Source organism: Pogona vitticeps, chromosome 3 (assembly GCF_051106095.1).
Source record: "Pogona vitticeps strain Pit_001003342236 chromosome 3, PviZW2.1, whole genome shotgun sequence".
NCBI lineage: Eukaryota > Metazoa > Chordata > Lepidosauria > Squamata > Agamidae > Pogona > Pogona vitticeps.
Window position 1 is genome coordinate 128,602,093 of NC_135785.1, and position 20,792 is coordinate 128,622,884.

Genomic DNA, 20,792 nt, shown 5'->3' on the forward strand with positions numbered 1-20,792 from the left:
GTGAGTCTCCTAGGCCAGGCTCTGTCCCACTCAAAGCCTATCTGTGTCCGGGCATTCCCCCGTGCCAAAGAGGGCCTGTCTCAGCCTCACCCAAAGCCTGTCCAGGGGTCATCCCATCACCTCATTGCCTGGCTTCAGATGGCACAGCTTGTCTGGTTTTCAACCTGTGCCAAGGGGACCGGCCTGTCTAAGCCCCCTCCAAACCTCCGAGCGCTATCTTTATCATATCAGGGCTGTCTTAGCAGCCAAGTTGCAAGCATTCCCCAGCTTTCCAGTTCTAAACAAGCATCTTTGTTGCCCCATCGCCCGGCTTCAGGTTGCAGAGCTGACCTGTTTCCGACAGCCCCACGTCCCCGTGGATTAACCACTGTTAGTAGCACTGACCCTGTTCATCTGGTGGTGCTGCTGGTGCTGTTGGAAGTTGCAGACAACCTCAGTTACCTCCTGGGGGCAAAAACCTTCCCTTTGCAGGAAAATCTGATATTGCTGAAGAATACCAGATTCTTCTCTGCTGCCTTTTGCCTCATTCCCCCGATGGGGCAAGACATGGTACAGTGGTGCCTCACTTAACAATTTTAATTGGTTCAAAAAAATCGTCGCTATGGGAAAACATCGCTAAGCGAAACGTGGTTTCCCATTGAAATGCATTGAAAACCGGATAATCCTTTCCAATAGGAACGAATTGCCGTCCTTAAGCAAAAATCACCATAGGAAACATCACTAAGCAAAACGCGGTTCCCCAATTGAAATGCATTGAAACCTATTCAGTGCACCTCAATGGGGGAAAAATTCAACAACAAATTAAAAAAGAGTCAGAACAAAGTCAAATTAGTTTAACAAAGGGTTTATTAAGTGCACTTATGATTTCAAGCATTCTAAACATTTTTAAACATTTTTAAACATTTGAAAAACAGCCAACATGAGGCTGTCAAAACCATCATTAAGTGAAACAGGGGGACTCAAACTGTCATCACTACGCGAAGCATGGTCCCAAACATCGCTATGCGAAAATCGCCCATAGGGAACATCGTTAAATGGAGCGTAGGATCGCTCCAAAAAAGTCATCGCTAAGCAAATTTGTCGTTAAATGAAGCGCTCGTTAAGCGAGGCACCACTGTACTTTGCTGCTGCCACCTACCTCAGTGCCCGATGCAGCCAAAAAAGCCTGATTTCCTGCTGCCTTTTCCCTCAGTGCCCGATGGGGCCAAAAGAGCCTGTTTTCCTGCTGCCAACTTCCTCAGTGCCCGAACGAGCCAAAAAGCCTGCTGTGCTGTCAAATACCTCCTTGCCTCCAGTGCTCCTGAGGCCAAACTCTACTTCACTGGCAAATGTAATGTTGTGCTGAGCTGAAGACAAACTTGATGCCTCATGCATGCCTCTGATGAAGGGACCTCTCATTCTGCTGGGGCTAAATATAACTCATTCAGTGCCATGGGCTTCTGTGCCATGTGGTAAACTTTCTTGGGGGGACCCCATTTGTGGGTGAATAAATCAGAATTCCAATGTCCAGTCCTCACTGAAGTTGGCAGGTGTGTTGGGGAAAGATATAGGAAGCTGCATTGTCATTCTGGATTCTCTAAGTACATGGGGTGAGCTTTCCTGGTGGGTCCTCTTTGTGATTATATAACTTGGGAGTTCATAACCCAATATTCACCAAGCTTTCAGGAGTTGTAGAAACTCATCTGAAGAGGCTTCCCAGCAAATTTGTTGTCTCTAGGTTGTCAGGGGCCAGTGTTATAGGCATTTAAAGTGCAAAGTACCAAAGCTTGTTGGAAATGTAATGAAGAAATTGGCATGTATTATCATATATGGTGGGACTGTATATTGTTTCAGAAATTTTGGAAACTGATTTTGAAGAAAATATGTGATATATTTGGTAAAGACATTGAGTTTAACTCTAAAATTGCTTTGTTGTCAATTTTTTATAAGATAGATCTTGATTATTATTTGAAGGAATTGATTTCTAAGTTCATGACAAATGCTAGAATATTAATAGCTAGGTTTTGGAAAGATAAAAATGATATTAAATTAGAAGACTGGTATGGTGAAGTGGCCCTCATAGTCAACAAAAGAGGGGGGAAAGCTGTAATGGGATACAATCTCAAAAATGATAGAACGATGTCAATACGAATCCAAGGCAGACCATTCAACATCACAATAATCCAAGTTTATGCACCAACCACCACTGCTGAGGAGACTGAAATTGAACAGTTTTATGAAGATTTACAACACCTTCTAGAACTGACACCAAAGAAAGATGTTCTTCTCATTCTAGGGGACTGGAATGCTAAAGTAGGGAGCCAAGAGAAAAAAGGTAGAACAGGGAAGTTTGGCCTTGGAGTTCAGAACGAAGCAGGGCAAAGGCTAGTAGAGTTTTGTCAAGAGAACAAGCTGGTCATCACAAACACTCTTTTCCAACAACACAAGAGGCGACTCTACACATGGAAATCACCAGATGGGCAATATCGAAATCAGATTGATTATATTCTCTGCAGTCAAAGATGGAGAAGCTCTATACAGTCAGCAAAAACAAGACCTGGAGCTGATTGTGGCTCTGATCATCAGCTTCTCATAGCAAAATTCAAGCTTAGACTGAAGAGAGTAGGAAAAACCACTGGGACACTCAGGTATAATCTAAACCAAATCCCTTATGAGTACAGAGTGGAAGTAAAGAACAGATTTAAGGAACTAGATTTTGTGGACAGAGTGCCTGAAGAACTTTGGATAGAGGCTCATAACATTGTCCAGGAGGCAGCAACAAAAACCATCCCAAAGAAAAGGAAATGCAAGAAAGCACAATGGCTGTCCAACGAGGCCTTAGAAATAACAGAGAGGAGAAGGGAAACAAAATGCAAGGGAGATAGGGAAAGTTACAGAAAGTTGAGTGCATACTTCCAAAGAATAGCAAGGAGAGACAAGAGGGCCTTCTTAAATGAACAATGCCAAAAAAGAGAGGAAAATAACAGAAAAGGAAAAACCAGAGATCTGTTCAGGAAAATTGGAGATATTAGAGGAACATTTCGCACAAAGATGGACATGATAAAGGACAAAAATGGGAGGGACCTAACAGAAGCAGAAGACATCAAGAAGAGGTGGCAAGAATACACAGAGGAATTATATCAGAAAGATGTGGATATCCCGGACAACCCAGACAATGTAGTTGCTGACCTTGAGCCAGACATCCTGGAGAGCGAAGTCAAGTGGGCCTTAGAAAGCCTGGCTAACAACAAGGCCAGTGGAGGTGAGGGCATTCCAGTTGAACTATTTAAAATCTTGAAAGATGATGCTGTTAAGGTGCTACATTCAATATGCCAGCAAGTTTGGAAAACCCAACAGTGGCCAGAGGATTGGAAAAGATCAGTCTACATCCCAATCCCAAAGAAAGGCAGTGCCAAAGAATGCTCCAACTACTGCACAATTGCACTCATTTCACAAGCTAGCAAGGTTATGCTCACATATAAAGCCCTAAACGGTTTAGGACCTCGATACTTGGCAGAATGCTTTCTCCCGCCAAGATCTACCCGTGTCACTCGTGTGAGCCAGGAGGTGAGGCTGAGGAGCCTAACGCCGAGGGAGGCTCGGAAGGAGAAGACAAGAAATCGGGCCTTCTCGGCGTTGGCTCCTCGCCTCTGGAACAACTTACCTCCTTAGATTCACGTGGCCCCCTCGCTGGGTATTTTTAAGAATCAATTAAAAACATGGATGTTTAGGCAGGCCTTCCCACCAGGTAATTCCTGACGCCCTCTTTTTTTTTCCTCCCCCTCTCCTTCAGCTCTCCCATTCTGTTCAGTATTTCTGTTATGTAAAATTGTTTATACGTATACTTATTGTATTATCTTTTAATGTTGTTAGCCGCCTAGAGTGGTCCTGACACGACCAGATAGGCAGGATATAAAGGAAATAAATAAAATAAATGAAATAAATCCTCCAAGGTAGGCTTCAGCAGTATGTGGACTGAGAACTCCCAGAAGTACAAGCTGGATTCTGAAGAGGCAGAGGCACTCGAGACCAAATTGCCAACTTGCATTGGATTATGGAGAAAGCCAGAGAGTTCCAGAAGAATATCTACTTCTGCTTCATTGACTATGCAAAAGCCTTTGACTGTGTGGACCACAACATACTATGGCAAGTTCTTAAAGAAATGGGAGTGCCTGACCACCTTATCTATCTACTGAGAAACCTATATGTGGGACAGGAAGCAACAGTTAGAACTGGATATGGAACAACTGATTGGTTCATAATTGGGAAAGGAGTACGACAAGGCTGTATATTGTCCCCCAGTTTATTCAACTTATATGCAGAATACATCATGCGGAAGGCTGGACTGGAGGAATCCCAAACCGGAATTAAGATTGCCGGAAGAAATATCAACAACCTCCGATATGCAGATGACACCACTCTGATGTCAGAAAGTGAGGAGGAATTAAAGAACCTTGTAATGAGGGTGAAAGAGGAGAGTGCAAAAAATGGTCTGAAACTCAACATCAAAAAAACTAAGATCATGGCCACTGGTCCCATCACCTCCTGGCAAATAGAAGGGGAAGATATGGAAGCAGTGACAGATTTTATTTTCCTGGGCTCCATGATCACTGCTGATGGAGACAGCAGCCCCGAAATTAAAAGACGCCTGCTTCTTGGGAGGAAAGCAATGACAAATCTTGACAGCATCTTAAAAAGCAGAGACATGACCTTGCCAACAAAAGTCCGAATAGTCAAAGCTATGGTTTTTCCTGTCGTGATGTATGGAAGTGAGAGCTGGACCATAAAGAAAGCAGACCGCCGAAGAATTGATGCTTTTGAATTGTGGTGCTGGAGGAGACTCTTGATGGTCCCCTGGACTGCAAAGAGAACAAACATATCCATTTTGAACGAAATCAACCCCGAGTGCTCACTGGAAGGACAGATCCTGAAGCTGAGGCTCCAGTACTCTGGCCATCTAATGAGAAGAAAAGACTCCCTGGAAAAGACCCTGATGTTGGGAAAGTGTGATGGCAAGAGGAGAAGGGGACGACCGAGGATGAGATGGCTGGACAGTGTCTGCGAAGCAACCAACATGAATTTGACACAACTCCAGGAGGCAGTAGAAGATAGGAGGGCCTGTCGTGCTCTGGTCCATGGGGTCACGAAGAGTCGGACACGACTAGACGACTAAATGATGACGATGGTGAAGTATTGGACATTGCATTAAATGATAAATTGACTAGTGAACTCAAGATGAAAAGAGGGGAAATAAGTTCAGATATTTTTATGCTATTTGGGGTAGATTTGTTGAATTTGTATTACTGAAAGGAAAGGGGAAAGCCTTTAAATAACAATCTATACAATTTTGGAAAGGAAGTTTGTAATAAGAATATTATTCAAATGGGTCCCGTGGGTATGAGGTGCACGGTAGAATTTGGTTTATAGTATACACTATTATTTGTATTTTTTCTATTTTTGTGTTTGTTTATGTTCTGAAAATAATAAAAAAACATTTATTTAAAAAGTGCAGAGAAATGATGGATCGACTTGTCGTTTTGTCAAAGAATATTTGTATATTTGTATTTGTTGATTTTTTTAACCTTGATGAATAACAGATCAAAATGAATCATTTTTTTGATTCATCCCCATCTGTATACTGAACCTTTGTGATTTTCAGCAGCTTATAAAAATATAAAATAGATAAAGAGACATTTTGTTTTTGTGTTTACTAGGGAGTGAAAACAATTGTTCAAATTTGAGCTATTTACTGTTAATCCTACTGAACACAGTGGAACTTTCTCCCAAGTAAATGAGCACAAATTAAATTGTGCATTCGGAATTGATATTTTCTATTGTTGTTCCTTATTTGTATAAACACAGACTAAATATTGGAAGCCATCAATTAGGAGAAAAACTGGTGCTTAAACTCAGGACTTTCTTGACATCTATAGTCCCACTGATTGATGACATTTAATAAAAAAGGGGTGGTTTTTTTTTTTCAAAAAGGGGAAATAAACAAACATTCTAGTCTATCTATTCCCCTCATCCCCAAACCAATACAGTGGTGCCCTGCATAGCGACGTTAATCCGTTCCAGGATTAACGTCGCTATACGGAAACATCGTAAAGCGAAATAAAAAGCCCATTGAAACGCATTAAAACCCAGTTAATGCGTTCCAATGGACTGAAAACTCACCGTTCAGCGAAGATCCTCCATAGGGACGGCCATTTTCTGTGCCTCTGAAGCGAGGCAAAACAGCGGGCGGCCATTTTGAAACTGCCGATCAGCTGTTAAGCATTGCTTTGTCAGGATCGGTTCCCCAAGCAGGGAACCGATCATGGTAAAGCACTGCCAGCTAGCCAGTCCGGCTTCCCCCCTCCTTTCGCCCAGCTCGGGTGGATGGGGGGGGAATCCCTCCTCCCCCTCATCCACCCGAAGCCGGCATTTTTGTGTGGCTGGGGTGGATGAAGGGGGAATCCCTCCTCCCCCCCATCCACCCGAAGCTGGCATTTTAGCCCGGCTGGGGTGGATGAAGGGGGAATCCCTCCTCCCCCCCATCCACCCAAAGCCGGCATTTTAGCCCGGCTGGGGTGGATGAAGGGAGAATCCCTCCTCCACCCTCTATGCACCCCAAGTCGGCATTTTCGCGCGGCTGGGGTGGATGAAGGGAGAATCCCTCCTCCCCCCTCTATCCACCCCAAGCCGGCATTTCGCGCGGCTGGGGTGGATGAAGGGAGAATCCCTCCTCCCCCCATCCACCCGAAGCCGGCATTTTAGCCCGGCTGGGGTAGATGAAGGGAGAATCCCTCCTCCCCCCATCCACCCCAAGCCGGCATTTTAGCCTGGCTGGGGTGGATGAAGGGAGAATCCCTCCTCCCCCCTCTATCCACCCCAAGCCGGCATTTTTGCGTGGCTGGGGTGGATGAAGGGGGAATCCCTCCTCCCCCCCATCCACTTGAAGCCGACATTTTAGCCCTGCTCGGGTGGATGGTTGGGGGGGAATTTTCCCCAGCTGAGTGGCTGTGCCTTCTGAAGGACTGCGGGGGAGCCCTCCCCGTGGTCCTTCGGAATTCACTGCCAGCATTTCCCCCCAGCTGGGCGGCGCTGGCTTCAGAGCGGCCGCGGGAGAGGTCTCCCCCGCGATCGCTCTGAAGTGCCCGCTGGTCAGCTGGGGGGAAATGGTGCCTATGGGGAAACATCGTAATGCAATCGCTTTTGCGATCACAAAATCCGCATCGTTATGCGGATTCGTCGTTACACGGGGCGCTCGTTATACGAGGCACCACTGTACTTGGTGTGTATGTTGTTTGGAGTAGGTTGCTGAACAGGAAGTATCACAAAAATCACACACACCCCAGTTAGACTCCAGGTAGGCTGGGAAAGGAGAAACAATATAGCCTTCCTCATAGACATAGAATAGTAAAGTTGGAAGGGGCCTATAAGGCCATAAAGTCCAACCCCCTGCGTGATACAGGAATGCAAATCAAAGGATATCTATCAGGTGGTTGTCTAAGCTTCTCTTGAATGCCTACAGTGTTGGAACACTCATCACCTCTCGAGGTAATACTGCTCTAACAGTTAGGAAGTTTATTTTGGTTTTCAGTCAAAATGACTTCTTGTAACTTGAGCCCATTGTTGAGTGTTGTGCACTCTGGGATGATTGAGAGCAGATTCTGCCCCTCCTCTGTATGACAGCCTTTCAAGTACAGTGGTGCCCCGCATAGCGACGATAATCCGTTCCGGAAAAATCATCGCTATACGGATTCATCGCTATACGGGGCAAAAAAGCCCATAGAAACGCATTAAAACGTGATTAATGCGTTCCTATGAGCTTCAAACTCACCGTTCAGCGAAGATCCTCCATAGCGCGGCCATTTTCGCTGTTCGGTAAGGGAGGAATCCATCCCAGAAACAGCGGGTGGCCATTTTGAAACCGCCAGTCAGCTGTTATAAAAGCATTGCTATGATCGGAACTGATCCTAGCAAAGCGAAGTTCCACTGCCAGCCAGCCCCGGACGACGCCCGGCCTCCTTGCCGGGGCTGTCCCGGGGCACAGACGGGTGGGCCGGAGGGTCTTTCTCTGGTGAGCGAGGGCTCGGAGGAAGGCAGCCGCCCGGGTGGGAAGGGGGGTGGGAAGGGGCGCGCCGGCCACCCACCACTCACCAGCCAGTCAGCTAGCCCAGGAGACACCCGGCTAAGGACGGCGAGCAAGGGCTTGGAGGGATGCAGCCGCCTGGGGTGGGGAGTAGGGGAGGGAAGGGACGCGTCAGCCACCCACCGCTCGCCAGCCAGTCAGCTAGCCCGGGAGACACCCGGCTAAGGCCAGCAAGTGAGGGCTTGGAGGGAGGCAGCCGCCCGGGGTGGTGAGGAGGGGAGGGAAGGGGTGCGCCAGCCTAACGCCGCTCGCCAGCTAGCCCGGGAAACACCCGGACAAGGCCAGCGAGCAGCGGGCTGGAAGAAGGCAGCCGCCCACGGTGGGGAGGAGGGGAAGGAAGGGGCGTGCCAGCCTAACGCCGCCAGCCAGCCCCGGAAGCCTGGTCTCCATGGCCAGGCGACAGCGAGGGGGAGGGAGCGCGGCTGTCTCCAGCCAACAAGGGATCGGAGGCAGGCAGCCGGGAAGGGGCGCGCCACTGACTGCCAGCCAGCCAGACAGCCCCGGACGCCCAGTCTCCTTGGCAGGGCGCAGACGGGGCGAGGAGGAGGTCTCTGGTGCGCTGACCCCCCAAGCCTCCCGGTCCGGGCGGGCGCCTCCTCCTTTGCAGCGCTCTGGCTCGGCGCCCACCCCAGGAGTGCGGCCAGGGATTGGGGCCAGGCCCTTCACCCCTCCTTCCCTCCCTCCTCCCGAGGCAGGCGCCAATCAGGAGCGCCCCTGCTCCCCCCAAAGGCCCGCCCGTCAGCTGTTCCAAAAGGCGAGCCTTTGGGCTGCTCCCGGAGAAGCGTTTCCCTGCGAGCAGCCCAAAAGCTCGCCTTTTGGAACAGCTGAGGGGAGGGCTTTTGGGCTGCTCCCGGAGAAGCGTTTCCCTGCGAGCAGCCCAAAAGCTCGCCTTTTGGAACAGCTGAGGGGCGGGCTTTTGGGCTGCTCCCGGAGAAGCATTTCCCTGCGAGCAGCCCAAAAGCTCGCCTTTTGGAACAGCTGAGGGGCGGACTTTTGGGCTGCTCCCGGAGAAGCGCTTCCCCGCGAGCAGCCCAAAGGCCCACCCATCAGCTGTTCCAAAAGGCGAGCCTTTAGGCTGCTCCCCGGGAAGCGCTTCCCCGCGAGCAGCGCAAAGCCCGTTTTTTGGAACAGCTGACCAGCGGGGCCTTTGCGATGATCGTGGGGGAGTGCTCCCCCGCGATCATCGCAAAGCGAAAATTCCCCATAGGGGCCATCACAAAACGATCGCTCTTGCGATGGCAAAAAGTCCATCGCAAAGCGATTTCATCGCTAAACGGAGCGATCGTTATGCGAGGCACCACTGTATTTGAAAAGTGTTATCATATCACCCTTCTGTCTTCTTTTCTCAAGGCTAAATATGCCAAATTCTTTCACTCTTTCCTCATACAGCTTTGTTTCCAGGCCCTGATCATCTTTGTTGCCCTTCTTTGAACTTGTACCCCATTTGTTACCTCCTCCCAGTTGAAGAAGGAGCCATTCACCATCACCCTCTAAATACTATTCTGTAGTCAATTGTGTGTCACCTGACACTTGATCAATCCAGCCCACACCTAGTGAGCTTGCTAATCAGGATATCATGGAACACTTTGTCAAAAGCTTTACTAAAATTAAGATATACTGTACTATATACACAGAATTCCCCCTGTCTATAAGGAAGGTTACCCGATCAAAAAATGAGATCAGATTAGTCTGGCAGGATTTGTTCTTGACAAATCTGTGTTGTCTTCTAGTTATTACTGCGTTGTTTTCTAGGTTTGTGCATAGTGACCATTTCATAATTTGTTCCAGAATTTTCTCAGGGATTGACTTCAGGCTGACTGTCCTGTAGTTCCCAGGTTCCTCTTTTTTGCCCTTTTTAAAGATAGGGACATTAGCCCTCCTCCAATCATCTGGCACCTCACCCGTTTCCCATGATTTCAAGAAAATAATGGGCACTGGTTCAGAGAGTTCTTCGGCCAATTCCTTAAGTACTCTCAGATGCAGTTCAACTGGCTAGGGAGATTTGAACTCATTCAAGGTGGTAAGGTATAGACTATTTGTTTATCAATCTGCAGCTGTAATCCTGTCCCCTCCACTTACACTTCACATTTGTCTGAAGGCTCATAGTCTGTCCTATGGGAAAAGACTGAGCTAAAATAGGAATTGAGCACCTCTGCCTTTTCTTTGTCATCTGTTATCATTTTCCATTTAGTGTCTGTGCCACTGTCTCTTGTCTTTTGCTTCGCACATACCTGAAAAATGCTTTTTAATTGCTTTTACTATCTCTAGCTAATCTCAGCTTATTCTCAGCTTTTGCTCTCCTAATGCCATCTCTGCATTTACTTGCTACTTATCTGTACTCTTCCTTGGTGATTTGCCCTTCTTTCCACCTCCTATACATGTCTTTTGTTTGTTCGTTTTGTTTTCAGGTCCTCTCTGAGCTTTTTGTGAAGCCACACTGGCCTCTTTTTTTGCCATATCTTTGCTATGGTCTAAGTTTGAATGTTTTTAGAGGGAACATTTTTGGGGGATCACTAATGGACAGTTTATGCGATGCTTAGATGAGCAGATAACTTATAAATATTGAGTCATACATGAAAATCTCAATATAGACCACAAAGAACAGAGTGAAGGTGGTACTCAAAATGGAACTCAATGCAAATAAGAAAAAATACCATTATAAAAAGCTGTGGAACCCCAATGTTATCAGATTCTTTCAGAATTGTGAACTGGAAGTACAGTGATCTTGATTTAAATAGTAAAACCCTAATCCTCCTGTCAAAATACTGGTGCCAATATCCAAATGCATGCACAGAGCACCTTTATTTGCTTGCAAGATGGGCAGGCACCAGTGTGTCAACCTCAATAATCTCTGTATGGATCAGATAGTTGTGCTTCAAAGCTACTTCCATGGGAGTATGGTTCCACTTCATCAGCTGATAGCAGAAAAAGATAAAGGACTAATGGGATTACAACTTGCAAGTGGGAATAAACAGCATTAATGAAAGTCCCACAGCGCAGGGATGTATGTCTTGACAAACCATATCATGGACAGAACCCCAGTTACCTCCTGGATGACAAGGAGCATTCATACATGTGACCTAAATTAGTCCATATTCAGGCTGTGACTAAGAGATTCCTATATACAATCCAAGTCCAAGAATTTGCACTACATACTATCCAAAAATAATTAAGAAGCATGATGTGAGTAATATATGTAAGACTTGTCACTAATCTAAAGAAAGAAGTCATGATGTCATAGCTGGATATTCTAAGATATCATTAACAAATTATATGTGCAAACATAACAAAGTTGCAAAGATAATTTTTCAGAGGTTGGCTAAAACTTACAGATTTCTTGTATTTTTCCTCCCTATTATAATTTAAGAGAAACTAAAAAAAAAAAAGAAATATGGAAACAAGTTGAAGTCATCCTCCTCCTCATACTAATTTCAGCAACCAGAATCATTTCAAATTTTTTGGTTACCAATTTAAAACAATTGCCAGTTACTGTTAATTAACTTCCTGAAATTCAAAAATCAGTGATTTTGCAAACATATTATCTCACCTGCAGATTTTTAAGCTTGATCCTTTGGTCTGCTCTGATGCACTAGCAATGCTGAGAAAGAAGAAGTGATATACAGCAACAACAATAACACTAAATAACCTGTCCTTGTAACAACAAGTGGAAGCTGATGGAAGTAGAGTGGTTTCTTTTAATGAAGAAACAGGGCAAATACCAACGATTTGAATAATTTAATTTTTACTCCAAAAACAATAATAGGTTGGTTGAATGGAAGGTCTGCACCTGTTCATGTTAATCCATAATACAACATTTGGATGTAAACAAGGGGAAGAAAAGAACAAAACCTTCCAACATCCTAGTAAAAGAACATGCTATTTTGTTCAATTGATCTATGATGACAACTTCCAGATACCAGCTAGTACTAAGCAGCACTTGTCAGTGTGTTTTCAAAAGCAGAAGTGGGCACTTAAGAATTAGACCCAATTCATTGAGATGCATGGAGAAGTAAACCAAATAAGTGCAATATTTGAGTTACAAACTGCTCTTCCCACAGCTCTTTGTTTATGGCTCTTCTTTCAGAAATTTGTATGTAGCTGTCTTCTATTGATTCAATAGTACATATGGCCCACTATTACTTGTTCTCTGGTTGACATATCTGAGGAGTTTTGAAGAAAGCAAAAAAGAGTTTGTCTTGCAGATGATTGTACTTTCTTTCTCTCCCCTCCCCCCCCCCCCCCAAATTTCTAATACACTATAAGAGTCCTGGTCTATGATGTATATGGGAGGTGAATCTCTGCCATAAAGTTGGTACTACACTACTTTGTCTTGTCTCTCTTATAGAACCAAGTTATCTGTTCTGTGTCTCAGTTTGTAGCTGCATAATTACTGTGGTGCAGGTAAGACTTACAGTGTGGACTTGTAGCATATTTGATTAGAAGCTTGGCCACTATTTGTTTGTTCCTTGCCCATTATAGTGGACAGTATTCCTTCTCAGATTGGATAGAAGGACACAAGAAGCTGTATTTTATCTTTTCCAGACTATTTTAAAATGGCTGAAATTCTGCGGGTTAGCATAGACCAGTAGATTGAGGGGATTTGGTGAGTAAGTGCTTTCACTGCCTGGCTGAAACTTCAGGAATGAGGTAGGTGGACTGGGTGGTGGTTATGGTCACATGATTTAAAGTCCACATTGGTTGTTAGGCAACATTCAAGTTAATGGGCTGCAAGTTATGCTGAGCTCAGGCCCAAAAGGCAGATGAGGAGACCCTAAGCAAGTGCTTCCTTAATAGGCTATCCGTCCTTCTACATTGCTGCCCCTTCACAAGTTTATTAAGCACAGTTAGCAATACACCTGTCTGGGAAAAGTGTTTGCTACCTTCATTTCCCCTAGAAATTCCCTCTGAATGTCAATTGCAGTTGTAACCACTTGAACTGATGCTTCCCTTGAGAGTGGTAGGACTAAAACCATTTGAAAAGAAATGGAGAAGAGTTGTTAGAAGTGGGACTTTAATAATGTGGGAATTAAACACATAAATAAAAGGAAGGCAGGAAGGCCAGCATCACTTTCAGTCCTATCTGTACTATGCCATTCTTTTTCAGAGGCCCCATGGCATATATGTGAACAGTACATAAAGAAAATACTGGCTATGTTCAAATACTAACCACCAAACATAACCATGTTTTCCTGCATTTTAGGACAAAATGTGTTACTGTTCAGGATTTTATGGAAACTAAAACATAAAATGAAAGGAAACATTACAGCAGTGTTAACACTTGAAACCCAGTATTAAACATGACAAAACATACATCAGATGCCATTACTTCATTAGATGTTTTTGTTATATTTTGCTTTAAAAAGGTATTTTTACAATTGCTGCCAGGTCTATAGCTACATTCTGTCTTCCTGCAAACTCATGAGTGAGAGCTCTTTTCTGTGGGATTGGTGGAAGAACACTGGGGGGGAGGGTGGGGGACGCTGTCCTGTTAGCTTGAGGGAGATATTTTCTTTGTGTGCTTATGAATTTTTGGTTGGTTGGTTGGTTGTGTGGGTGGGTGGGTGGGTGGATGGATGGGAGCTGTTTACTAGGGGTACAGACCACATCTGAGAGAAAATGAGTTTGCTAACTTGGTTGTGGCAGGAGACAGCACTAGCCAAGTCTATATCTGCACTCAAAGTCCCTGCAAGCTCATGAATAAGAGCTCCTGGGCAAGATGAGGAAATCAGGGAATGTTAAGTAAGTGTTTAGTAAGACGGTTTGAGGAGGAGATGATTAATATTATTCCACCACCTGCATAAGACAAGATAGACACTGTATTACCTGCAACAACTGTAACATGTTTGTCTTTTTGCCTGAAGATGTAGGAATCTACGCCTACAGCAAATGCACATTGTTGCCTTGTTAGAATAAAAAATTAATCTCATAAGAGAAAATAAACTCTTTCTACATAAAGTAGAAGAGACTTTCATGGAAGAGCTTCAGAGAAGAAATATCTTTGTGGAAGAAGCATATCAAGTGTAGGAGGGAAGCACTTACAGGAATGTGACACAGGAAAGGAAGCATGATGTTCTCTTGGAGCTACAAAATCAATGCCAGCCCCTTAACATGAGCTGTTGAAATAGGGACAATAGCCATAGCCCCTCATGGACAGTATTTCTGACCTCCTGGAAGGGACAGAGCAGAAAACATGGCGGCCTTGGAGAACTCTAAAGATGGAAGGATCTCTGCTGCTTCCCTGAGGAAGAGGAGGTGTATATTGTGGTGGCAGGTGACTTCTTCCTGAAGGAGACAAGCAGCAGTTTGCAGACCTGACAGAATGTATTGGGAGGTGTGCTGTCTCAGGGATCCAAAGATCCAGGACATAACAGAGCTTGCTGAGGTTCACTAGCAATCACTGGTCATCACCCTTTTCTTCTGATCTGCTGGTGCATGTTTTTCTTAAAATCATGGAATAATAGAGTTGTAAGGGGCCCATTGACAGAGTCCAACCCCCTTCTCAATGCATGAATCCAAATCAAAGCATATCTGACAGCTGGTTGTCTAATTTTCTCTTGACTGCCTCTAGGGTTAGCGTGCTCACCACTTCTCAAGGCAATTGGTTCCATTGCTGTACTATTCTAACAACTAGGATATTTTTTTCCTGATATTCAGCCAAAATCTGTTTTACTGTAACATCAGCCCATTATTACATGCTGTGCACTCTGCGATGATCAAGCACAGATCCTGACCCTCCTCTGTATCTTTACCTTTCAAGTATTTGAAAAACGGTATCGTATCTCACCTCACCTATCTTTTCTCAATGCTGAACATGCCCCATTCTTTCAGTCTTTCCTCATAGCATTTTGTTTCCAGTGCCCTAATCATCTTTGTTGCCCTCTCCTGAACTTGTTCTAGTTTGTCAGTATCTTCCTTCAAGTGTGGTGTCCAGAACTGGACATAGTGCTGAAGATGAGGTCTAACCAGTGTTGAATAGAAGGGAACTAACTCATGTGATCTGGAGACTGTACTTCTCTTAATGCAGCATAAAAAAAGCATTTGCTTTTTTGGGGGGCAGCCATATTGCATTGTTGGTTCATAATCAGCTTGTGATCTATATACAACAATTCCAAGATTTTTCTTTCTCAAAGTTTACTGAGCAAAGTATCCCTGATATTGTAACTTTTGATTTTTTTTCCTCTCTAGGTATAGAATTTAAAAGTGTTACACACACATCCCTGTTAAATTTCATTCTGTTATTTTCAGCCCAGTGCTCAAGCCTAACAATATATTTTAATCCCACCTGATTCTGTGTCATCTGCAGATTTGCTGAGCATTCCTTGCATCCCTTCAACCAATTCATTAATAAAAATGTCAAAGAGCATCGGGCCCAGGACTGAGACTTGTGGTATCCCACTTGTTACACCCTCTCAGTTTGAGAAGGAGCCATTGATAAACACTCTCTGAGTACCATTCTGTAACCAATTGTGTATCCTTCATGCATATATTGTTCCCCAAGAAATAATTAGCTAGAGGACTTGTTGAAAAACAGCAATGACAATTACTTTGTGTTTAGGTCAGAAATCGTTAAATGAAAAAAAGATTCTGGAATTTTTGCTTGCTTTGCATCTGTTTGTATATGGCAAGGAGTACAAGAGAGATTCCCACAGAGCACCTTCACTGTTGACATTGGTTTCACTTTTTAGGCTAGCCTTTGCTATGTAAACTTGGCATCCTTTTTCCTGCTGACAATGAGGGCATAATTTTGTAAAGCAATGTTTGGACCATTCCTTGGTGTTTTGAATCGTGGGCACAGTAGCAATATCCTGCATTCATAAACTTGAGGATTTGTTTGTTTTATGTATTCTCGAAGGCTTTCACAGCCAGAATCCGGTTGTTGTAGGTTTTTCGGGCTGTTTGGCCATGTACTGGAGGTTTTTCTTCCTAATGTTTCACCAGTCTCTGTGGCCGGCATCTTTAGAAGACAGGAGTTAGAACTCTGTCTGTATTCTGGTGTAGTGTGTGGGTAGTTGAGTATTCGTAGCTGCGGGATCAGTTTTTTGTTCTTTTCAGGAGATTGGGTGATTATAGTGATCAGGGTGTTTTTTGTTATGGATATATTGTTCCATTAAGGGGGAGATGATCTGTCACTGTGATTGATGGGTGTCATTAGGTAGTCTATTGTATGCAGTGATTATCTGTCCTCGTGGCTGGCTAGAGTTCGCTGACCTTTTTGCAGGCTGTATTTTTCAGTGCTAGGAGCCAGGCTTTGTTGATTTTTAGACTGACTGACTGACTGACTGACTGACTGACTGACTGACTTTTTTTCTTTCTTTCTTTCTTTCTTTCTTTCTTTCTTTCTTTCTTTCTTTCTTTCTTTCTTTCTTTCTTTCTTTCTTTCTTTCTTTCTTTCTTTCTTTCTTGTTGAAGCTGTGCTGATGTGTGTGGATTTCAATGGCTTCCCTGTGTAGTCTAACATAATAATTGCTGGTGTTGTCCAGTAATTCTGTGTTTGGAAATAGGATTTCATGTCCATCTTATTTAAGGTCATGTTCAGCTCAGCTACTGCCAATTTTTCTGGTTGTTTTAATCTGCAGTGTATTTCATGTTCATGTTTCATGTTCACACCCTGATCACCATAATCATTTGAAAAGAAATGCCGGCCACAGAGACTATTGAAAAGTTAGGAAGAAAAACCTCCAGAACATGAAAAAACAACCCGGAAAACCTACAACAACCATTTGTTTGTTTGTTTTTCAGTATTTAATAATATCTGAGCCTCTGTCTATAATCTTTGAGAATTCTTAAAGAAAAAGTGAGGTCTCTGAAAATTGGATGAGAGCAAATATCATTCCTGTCTTCAAAAGGGGGAAGAAAGAAAATCTGACCAATTATTAACTGCCTGAAAGTTTTCTATAACAGATAAACAGTTCATACATATTAGAATGTGATGCAATGATTACAAAAACACATCACAGGTTTCCTGAAAAAGAAGTCATTCTAGACTGACTTTCTCTCTCTATTCTTAATAGCTTTACAAGCTGGGAAGATAAGGAGAATGCTGTGGATTTCATGCATTTTGATTTCAGGAAGGATTCTTACAATATACTTCACAATATTCTTGTGGTCAAATTAGTTAAATATGGGTTAGATTATGCTACCTTTATATGGATTTGAAGCTGTGTGATGGCTGTACCCAAGGAATGCTCATCAATGTTCCCTTGTTATGCTGGAGAGAACTGACAATTCAGTTAGCACAGGGTTCTGTCCTGGGCCCAGTGTTATACAATGTGTTTTTCAATAAGAGATACTGAGCAAAATGTGGGGTGTGTGTTTGTGTGTGTGTGTGTGCTTGCTTATCAGATGGTACCAAACTGGGAGAAGTACCCAATACATCCAAAGGAAAAGTAGCAAGATCACATCAACAGATTAGAGAATTTAATAAAAACAAGAAAAATTGTTTCAGTGAAGAGCATGTGAAGTTCTACATTTAGCCAGCAAAAATCAGATACACAAATATAGGTTGGATTACAGCTATCTTAGAACATATGCGTGTAGAAACAGTATTTTTAGACCACAAGCTAAACATGAATCAGGAGTGTGATGCAGTAACAAATAAGTGAATGCAATACTGTTGATGCATAAATATAGAGTCTAGATTAAGGGAAGCAATATGAACACTTTATTTTGCTTTGTTCAGCTTTTGTCAGGTTGTAACAGGTCTAGAGGAGGGTCATCAGAATGGTAAACATTCAGGAAACCAGGCTGAACTGAATACTGTTTGAAGAGTTAGTTAAATTTAGCATGGAAAAAAGAAGACTGGCAGATGATATGATAGATCTCTTTAAGTATTTGAGAGGTTGTTGGGTGAGAAATGGAAGAAGTTCATTTTCTGCCGATCCACGAAGTAGAACCCAAATCAGTGGATTCAAATAACAAGAAAGAAGATTTTGACTAAACTTTAGGAAGAACTCTCTGATAGTAAGAGCTGTTTGACAGTGGAATGGACTTCCTCATAAGGTAGTGGATTCTCCTTCATCACTGATGATATTTAACAGGGTTTGATGGGTATCTGTCAGGAATGCATTAGCTATAGATTGCCTGCTTTGTCTGGAGTTGTACTTGGTGAACCTAGGAGTACTTTTAGCTTTTTCAGTTCTATGATTCCTCACATTTTCAGGTTCCTCCAAGCATACTAAGCAAACACGTTTGTGTGGGGATAATGCTGTTTTGGTTCCATAAGAATCAGGAGTCTTGCAATGAGTTTGCTCCTGCTAGTCACTTTGTTTGTTAATTTGTCTGGTGTGTTAATATTTTCTCTACAACACAAGGATGCCATTACAAGGGGCTAAGGCCAGTGCAGAAACCTGCAGACATTTTGGAATTACTGGTTCCAATACCATACACTATTTTATTCATGCACATGAAATATTCATGACCAAGAGTGTCCTGAATGCTAGAGAGGGCAGTCAATTCGTGTTCTGTCTTGAGCAGTCTTGCACATCTTGCAGTCTGCTGTGTCTGCTTTACACATTGAGCACCATAGCCCTAGATAACTTTGCTGAGCTCATAGCTGCCACAGAGCATAGAAGCATGGCATGAAGTGAGGCAGAACACAGTAGGAGCCTTGTCACCAAGTCAGCTGCAAAGAGCACTGATGGGAATATACTGTGGCTATTATTGTGTGAAAGATACCAGCTTACTCTTGCTCTATTTTCCCCCAAGAAATCTAGTAGAAGATAATAACAAGAGAGATTCAGTACTAGATTTTGGCTGGTTTCCACAGTAGCTTTAAATACCCTCTCTGCTGCAAGTGGTTGTCTTGTACTCATTTATAAGTTACCATCTAGCAATAATCTCTTCTAAATTGTTTCAGCAGGAGTTAAGAAGGGAAAATGGCTGAAATCCTGATGTGCATTTAAGCAAACAGTATAACATTTAGATACAAATTGCCATTAGCTTAAGAAATCTCTGTAGGCATTATCTCTCTCATGCTGAGTCATATGGCTCAGTATGTGACAAATAATGTCTATGGAGTTCGCTCTAAAAGTCGTGTAGTCTGAGTAACTGCACAATAGGATTTCATCTAGTGCAACCCTGTGTATCCCTGTCCAGAAGTTAACTCCACCGAGTTTTTAGTACACTTGTGTAAGATTCTTCTGGAACTCATTCACAGAAATCAGTGAGATTTTGAAACTCTTAAGATTGCTGGCATCATGTTAATAATATTCCCTCCCACCATCGGCTATCAGCCCATTTTTAAAAAAATCAAAAATGTGTTCATTTAGTCATTTAATTGGCTGACTACATGTATCTGATGCAATGTAACTAAATGTATAAATTTATACTCAATAAAGAAGTATACTCACAAATGTGTGACATAATTTTAAAAATTACTCTTTAAAAGCAACCACGGCTGCTTAGAAAGATTTCTTTAGTCTTTTCTTGTTTGTTCCCTTTTATTATGAACATTTAAAATGACATCAGCTCAGAAATAGTCAAGTATTTTTGGCTAAAACTGACTGTTAGTGATCATTTAACTAAAGCTTTGGGTTAAGATTCAGGCACTAGCGAGCGCTTTTCACAAGTTCCACACAATTCAAAAGGAGATCTAAGTGTGTAAGATAACATTCCTTGACATTGGAACCTTTCTAAGAGGAAGCAGGTCTCACATAGGAGGAGGCATCACACTTAGAGGGGCACATCAGCAAACACAAGATGGTAGGGGAGAGGAGTCTCAACTGAACATTCTGCCCTAGGCCCTTCACTGTCCTAAAAAGGCTCTGCCTGGAGCTTAATCTTGTCTAGTTTTGACTTAGTAAATTGTTCTTATTAAACAGATGAAAGCAAACCACTTAAAAATACCAAGAAGTTATATTCATTCATTTGCATCAGCCTTCAGAGCTTGGAAATCAGTGTGTGTTTGCTAAAGATTTGAATCAAATGCATTCATCGTATTTATGTTTGTTTCTTCTGACGCCCCCCCCCCCAATTTTGAGAATATATACTGCTAACATAAAGAGCCCCAAAACCTGTTTGTGACTTGAGACAAAGGTTGTAATTGGTATAAAAAGATATTATATGCACAGGGATACTAGAAGGTAATGCTGTTAACCATGTTACCCTTTGGATATATTCAAAACAGGCATATTCAGTAAGGTATATTTGTGAAGGGAGCCCTGGCCAATCTGCTTGTTAACAGGTTAGCAATGTGACTGGCTGGGTGGCGTATGTAGTCAGCCTATCCTGGAGCCTGAAGGAGGAGAAGGCTGGAGAGCTGGAGTAATGAAAGAGAAAAAAATTTAAAATGTAAGGGTTATGATGAAAAGGGGGACTGTAGAACTGAGCAAATGTTAAAGCTACAGAGAAAGATAAGTAACTTGTGAGTATGAATTATCTTAATTGGTTGTTGTAGCTGAAGAAAAATTCAAGCTCAAATTTATTCCCAGTCTAAAACAAAACTAGAAGCAGCTTTTAAAGCAAATATGCACATTTCTACACAAGCAGGTTTCAGCTCAAAGGGAGCACCTGATGGGGGTCCCACGGGGCACCCCAAAACACTGAGGAGCTCTCTTGGACTCTGGCGGGACTGGGGTGTGCAGCCCTGTTCTGAGCGGGAGGTGCAGCCAGGGGGTCACCATGCTTTGGGGGGACAGGGCAAAGAAGGGGGCAGGAAGTGCAGGGGCCACTCCAACTC

General features: G+C 43.4%; 1 protein-coding gene across 12 annotated transcripts in view; it reads left to right on the top strand.

Annotated features, from left to right (window-relative positions):
- Window positions 1–20,792, top strand: part of PCDH17 (protocadherin 17) — a 317,366-nt gene that overhangs the window by 100,538 nt on the left and 196,036 nt on the right. The gene's annotated exons all lie outside the window — the stretch shown is intronic.